The sequence below is a fragment of the Chaetura pelagica genome, unplaced genomic scaffold (assembly GCF_000747805.2).
Source record: "Chaetura pelagica isolate M959 unplaced genomic scaffold, ChaPel_1.0 scaffold101, whole genome shotgun sequence".
NCBI lineage: Eukaryota > Metazoa > Chordata > Aves > Apodiformes > Apodidae > Chaetura > Chaetura pelagica.
Window position 1 is genome coordinate 6,548,700 of NW_009952564.1, and position 6,191 is coordinate 6,554,890.

Sequence of the window (6,191 nt, forward strand, 5' to 3'; positions counted from 1 at the left end):
TCATTGCCAAGAAATGACAATTGAACAATTAAGGCACAAAGCAGGGAGAGTTTAGCAAATCATGAATTGTTTTTAATTCGACTCATTAAGCTGCTGTTAACTACTTAAAGCCATCTACTTAAAAATAATTTACACATCCGATGTTTGCTCTAGGGAGCAGGTAGGCCTTCATTAGAGCTGATTTTGTTATTAATGTTATCTTTAGGGGGCTTTCAGCTGTTGTGGGAAACACTTTATTGCTCACTGAACCAAACTTTCCCTGCAAACCAATGGAAGTGGCATCTGTTTGTAACTTGCACTCTGCTGCCATAAGCTTGTTCTGGGTAACCACCACCTTTCATTCCAAAGCTGGCTAGCTGTGGAGGAAGTTGTTTACAGGCATGGTTGGACTAGATGATCTTTCGAGGTCCCTTCCAAACCTTAGGATTCTGTGATTCTGTGATTAGGTAGATCTGAATATGAGAAAGGAGAACCAGCTATGTGGATGCCGGATACCTGTATTATCTACTACCTACTGTCCTCCCAAAATTTGCCCTATCATGGTTCCTTAACTGTAATTGTAGAGGGGGAACCCTGCTGCCTACACCCTGAAGAGATAGCTGAGGAAAAACAAGTCTGTCTCCCCAGATTGTAAAGAAGCAATTTCCCTCAGAGAGAACGAATTGCCAGAGAGCCACAGACACTCTCTTCCATCTCGAGCTGAGGTTCATTCCCATTTTAGTTAGCATGTACGCTCCTTTCTGACCTGCTGTGTATTCCTGAGGTTTGCTGGAAAATAACAGTCCTGACTCTCATCAGAGGAGACTGTTTCTGCAGTGAGCTAATGGTTTGCTGATATGAGTAAGATATTGGAGTGAAATTAGCTTTAGAAACATTAGATAATGATGGTGTGAGAATTTAAAGGAAGGTCTTCATTCAGTTTCTGAGAAGGAGGTGTAAGTGATTTTGGAATATTAGCTGAAACACTATTTTACTATAGATTTTATTTTATCAATCAGTTATACTACAGATCATCTTTTATTAGTAAATGAAAAAATCATTAAAATATTGCTATGAAATTGATTGCATTTTTTTTTTCAATTACCTGCTGTTTATTAAGAAGAAAAATGCCTGTATTTAACAGGATGTAAATCTTCAGAAGTATCTGAGCAGAAAAGTTGCTGTGAACTGTTAATAAATTTCTTCCTATTCAGATTTTATTTGGGTCTTTCTGGCAAGGAGGAAGTCTGCAAACAGACTAATTGCACAGGTTTGCACACAATTTACTTTCAAGTGTGTGACAAACCAGAAAAAAATACAGGGGTTTTTGAAATTTCTTTTGGTTGCAGTAGTTGAAGGTATTCTTTGCAACTGCATCTGCCTGTCTTTTAGATTAAAATAAGACTTCTCAAGGAATCCATGACTGGAATCCTTTTCTGTTTACCCAGTCATCTGCACCTACACTTGAAAATATTGGGAATGAAGAAAATAGTTTGTCTTGATTAGAAGGTATGAAAGTCATACGAATTTATACGTCATTGAACAGAATAGGTGGCTTCTGCCATATTGGATGTGCCCTTAATGCTTCTGTTCTTTTTGCTGTGTTTGTCTTAACCTGGACAGAATTTTATTTCAGAAATTTGCTGTGAATGACTGCTTCACAGTAAAAGCCTTTAAATGACATAATGTTAATTAAGTAATTCATGCAGATCAAATATGTGAAAAATTAATTCCACATTTAAATTTGAAAAATACTTGTAAACACATAAAGCATAATACCTTCACATCTGTCTACTGAAGAGTACCCAGTTCCCAGATGCTATTGTAAACTCAGTTATTCAGATCATGAGTTGTTCCTTTTTCATACTCTAGATTGACATGCAATGTTAGGGCTGACTGAAAAACTTCAAAATATTTTACATGCAAAAAGGTTTTTATGAGCAAAACATTTCAAGTTGAGCTGAATTATATCTCTGAATCCATCTGAGCTGTAGCTCAAATAGCAGGAGAGAGAGATAAACATCATGGACCTTCTGTTGATAAGTTTGAGTAGGAAGCTTTGTTTGTAAGAGAGAATGAGATGTGATGACCCAAATCTATAATAGTTTTCTCCAGGTGTGTATTTGCTAAGGTATCTTGAATAATATTTCTTTAGCATTTCCTCTTTAGGTGAGAGCAAGTTGTCAAAAGTACCTCAAATCTATCACCAAAATTATTTTAACTTTCAGGAATTTCTAGTTACAGTCCTTACACAAAATGCAGCAAATTCTGCTTTAGCAACACTTTTTGATATTAGCCTGAAGAAGATCTCGCCAGGGCAAAGTTAATATAGCTGTAGAAGTTGGAAAACTTGCTTAGACCTCAGTTCAGCTGTTCTGGTGGCCTCCTTTTCACTTCCACCCACTTCCTGCTATTTTTTGCAGATGTAAAGGGATCAGGGGAATAAAGACAGCTGGATCTCAGTGCAGTCAGCTGCCTTGAAATACTGCTTCCCTCCTGTGTGAAAGATCTGTCTGTGCTGCCTTGTCTTGTGTGATCACCAGAAGTATTTAATCAGCCCCTTTCCTGCTGCTAAGAGGAGGAACTAAGTCAGTTTGCCTTTTCTGACAGGTCTACCCTCTGGTCCAACTGTGAAAGGCATTAGCTGGGGGGGGTGGAGGACCCCAGTGTTTAATGAGAGGGAAGCCTTGAAAACCCCTCATAGTTGAGAGTTGGAGTGAAGAGTGTGAAACGGGAATAAAGAAAACATTGGTGCTGGTTCCTGCAAGGCCCTCAGAAGCCCTTGGCCTTTACCACATTTCTTACTTGCTGGGTGGGAGGAGGGCCTGTATCTCAGGTTTGTGCAGCTCTGATTTCTGAATGCATGAAGAAAGGTGCACAAAAAGCTGGCAAGGATCTGAGTCTTGTGTGTTCTGATGCTACTGGTTCCTGACTTTCATCTAAGACAAGAAGCAATGTGGAGGAGGAGAAGAGCTGCTGACAGGAGAGAAAGATGATTCTCAAATGGCTGCCTGAAGAAGTAGATATGAAATGGGGTGTGTTTCTGACAATTGGCTCTGACAACTCACCTGGAATGTGGATTTCTCTGTTTAGGAAATAAACCTTTTCCACTCATCTTTCTGCTCTTTCCTGCCCTGAGTGCAGTTGGAGCTGCTACAAGATGAGCCCTGCTTGAGAATTCAGGAACCCTGTCCAGGGTAGGGACTGAGGGCATCTGTGAAAGAAACCTGGCAGAGGTGCAGCCCTGACTCAAGTGACAGAGCTCATCTGGGGACGAGGCATCACCTTAACAGAAGTAGTTTTAAACTGCATCTCTTATGAAGACAGTCCCTGAGTAGTGCTGACATGAGCTGTAACTCTGAAGCCTTTTTTTTAAAAAAAACATAAACAACAAACCCACAGGCCCTTAGTTCTTGTATCTACTTGAGAATGTAATTGTGCATTAAAGGAGTACTTTCTATCCCCTTGTATTTGTGATTCATGATCTGCATGCCCTCTACCAGCTCAGACCTAGAAAGCTTTTGAGAAGACGTAGCTAAACCACTGAATAGCTAAGTGTGAAAAGGCTGTCTGGGTGATACTAAGATGTAAGAGATGGGCTTGAAGTAATTTGCTTCAAATTCCCAACCTGAAACCAAATGGGAAGGCTACAGGATTTCCACTTGCTTCTTCCTTTGCTTAGAAATCAATTGGTAAGTAGCAGAGGAGTCAAGAGGCAGGTAAAAGAGTTAGGATGGAAGCATCTAACTCTAACCTCCTACTCACATCTTCAGAGACAAGCAGACATGCTGGGGCAGGATGGGGCTTGGAGGAAAAAAGAACAGGAGAGCTCCAACCTCTCTTTTACACCTTTATTCCAGAAAGACTGTGAATAATTCCAATTTTTTAGGTACGTTGGGAAAGGAAGTATCATATTATATATATATATATATATATATACATGTTATTTAAAAAAAATTTTTTTCTTCACCCAGTAAAAAGGAACCAGAATGACTACAAGAGCCATACTTAAAGTAGTGAATATCTGGTATTGTGACAAAGGTGGTCTTTAAACATTACCTTTGCCTAGCTTCAGCAGACTAGTACTGTTCTGATGCCAGTGTTTTGGACTCTGTAATACTGGGAAAGGAAAGGTTATGTGCTGTTCTGCTTGGAGTCACTTACTAAATCTCATAGAGTGTTCTCATTGAATGAAGGGTGCACTGCAGGAGTGCTTACCATGGCTGGAATAGGAGCTCCAAGACCAAGTCAGACCATTAGGAGGCTTTTTGTGGGAGAATATGATCATTCACCCAAAGAAAAGCATGGGTAGTTCTCATGGGGTCTGTCAGCACAGAATAGTGATGACTCTACTTGAGAAAGGCAACCTCTGCAAGGGGAAAAAAACAGCTACAAAGAAGAAATATGCATGATTTGGTGGTGGATTCTAATAGTCAAGCAGCCTTACCCTGTAGCAAACAGCATGGCTCTGCGTTGCTGCTCAGGCACGGTGGAACAGAGCAGGGCTTGTGCTGTACACTGCAAAGGCAATTTGCTTCCCTTTTGACTGAGATAATTTAAATAAGAACATTTACTTTGAGAAATCCATGTTAAGTGACTACCTTGTTGGAAGTAAAAATTTGGAAAGACTGGATTCTGTGTAGGTCATGGCAGTTCATAGCCAGCTGTATGACCTGGTTGCATCCTGGATACAGAGATCTTATGATATGCATATATGCTTTTTTATATGTATAAATTTTTAAAACTCCCAAACCCTAGCAGCAAAGCAGTTAGGATCTGTGGAATGAAGTAAAAGCAGAGGTTAATTTACATTTTTGAGGGATAGCCTGCACAGAATGAGAAATAATGAACTCATACAATAGGTTCCATGCCTGTTAAGTAAGTTTGGGGGAGATACAGTGCAGCTTTTTCCTGCTAAACAGGCTTAAAATATTGATAAGTCTACAACAGCAGACCTTAAAAATACAAGTTTATATTTTGAATAAATTTAATTTGGTATTATATAATAACTTCAACTTTTTTTTTCTCCCACTCTTTCACTGTGAATAATTCCAATTTTTTAGGTACGTTGGGAAAGGAAGTATCATATTATATATATATATATATATATATACATGTTATTTAAAAAAAATTTTTTTCTTCACCCAGTAAAAAGGAACCAGAATGACTACAAGAGCCATACTTAAAGTAGTGAATATCTGGTATTGTGACAAAGGTGGTCTTTAAACATTACCTTTGCCTAGCTTCAGCAGACTAGTACTGTTCTGATGCCAGTGTTTTGGACTCTGTAATACTGGGAAAGGAAAGGTTATGTGCTGTTCTGCTTGGAGTCACTTACTAAATCTCATAGAGTGTTCTCATTGAATGAAGGGTGCACTGCAGGAGTGCTTACCATGGCTGGAATAGGAGCTCCAAGACCAAGTCAGACCATTAGGAGGCTTTTTGTGGGAGAATATGATCATTCACCCAAAGAAAAGCATGGGTAGTTCTCATGGGGTCTGTCAGCACAGAATAGTGATGACTCTACTTGAGAAAGGCAACCTCTGCAAGGGGAAAAAAACAGCTACAAAGAAGAAATATGCATGATTTGGTGGTGGATTCTAATAGTCAAGCAGCCTTACCCTGTAGCAAACAGCATGGCTCTGCGTTGCTGCTCAGGCACGGTGGAACAGAGCAGGGCTTGTGCTGTACACTGCAAAGGCAATTTGCTTCCCTTTTGACTGAGATAATTTAAATAAGAACATTTACTTTGAGAAATCCATGTTAAGTGACTACCTTGTTGGAAGTAAAAATTTGGAAAGACTGGATTCTGTGTAGGTCATGGCAGTTCATAGCCAGCTGTATGACCTGGTTGCATCCTGGATACAGAGATCTTATGATATGCATATATGCTTTTTTATATGTATAAATTTTTAAAACTCCCAAACCCTAGCAGCAAAGCAGTTAGGATCTGTGGAATGAAGTAAAAGCAGAGGTTAATTTACATTTTTGAGGGATAGCCTGCACAGAATGAGAAATAATGAACTCATACAATAGGTTCCATGCCTGTTAAGTAAGTTTGGGGGAGATACAGTGCAGCTTTTTCCTGCTAAACAGGCTTAAAATATTGATAAGTCTACAACAGCAGACCTTAAAAATACAAGTTTATATTTTGAATAAATTTAATTTGGTATTATATAATAACTTCAAGTTTTTTTTTCTCCCACTCTTTC

At 39.1% G+C, this 6,191-nt stretch overlaps 1 protein-coding gene across 1 annotated transcript in view; it reads left to right on the forward strand.

Moving 5' to 3' along the window:
* MAN1A2 (mannosidase, alpha, class 1A, member 2) overlaps positions 1-6,191 on the forward strand; it is a gene marked incomplete at its 5' end in the record, with an annotated part of 144,703 nt that overhangs the window by 114,829 nt on the left and 23,683 nt on the right. The window lies entirely within an intron of this gene.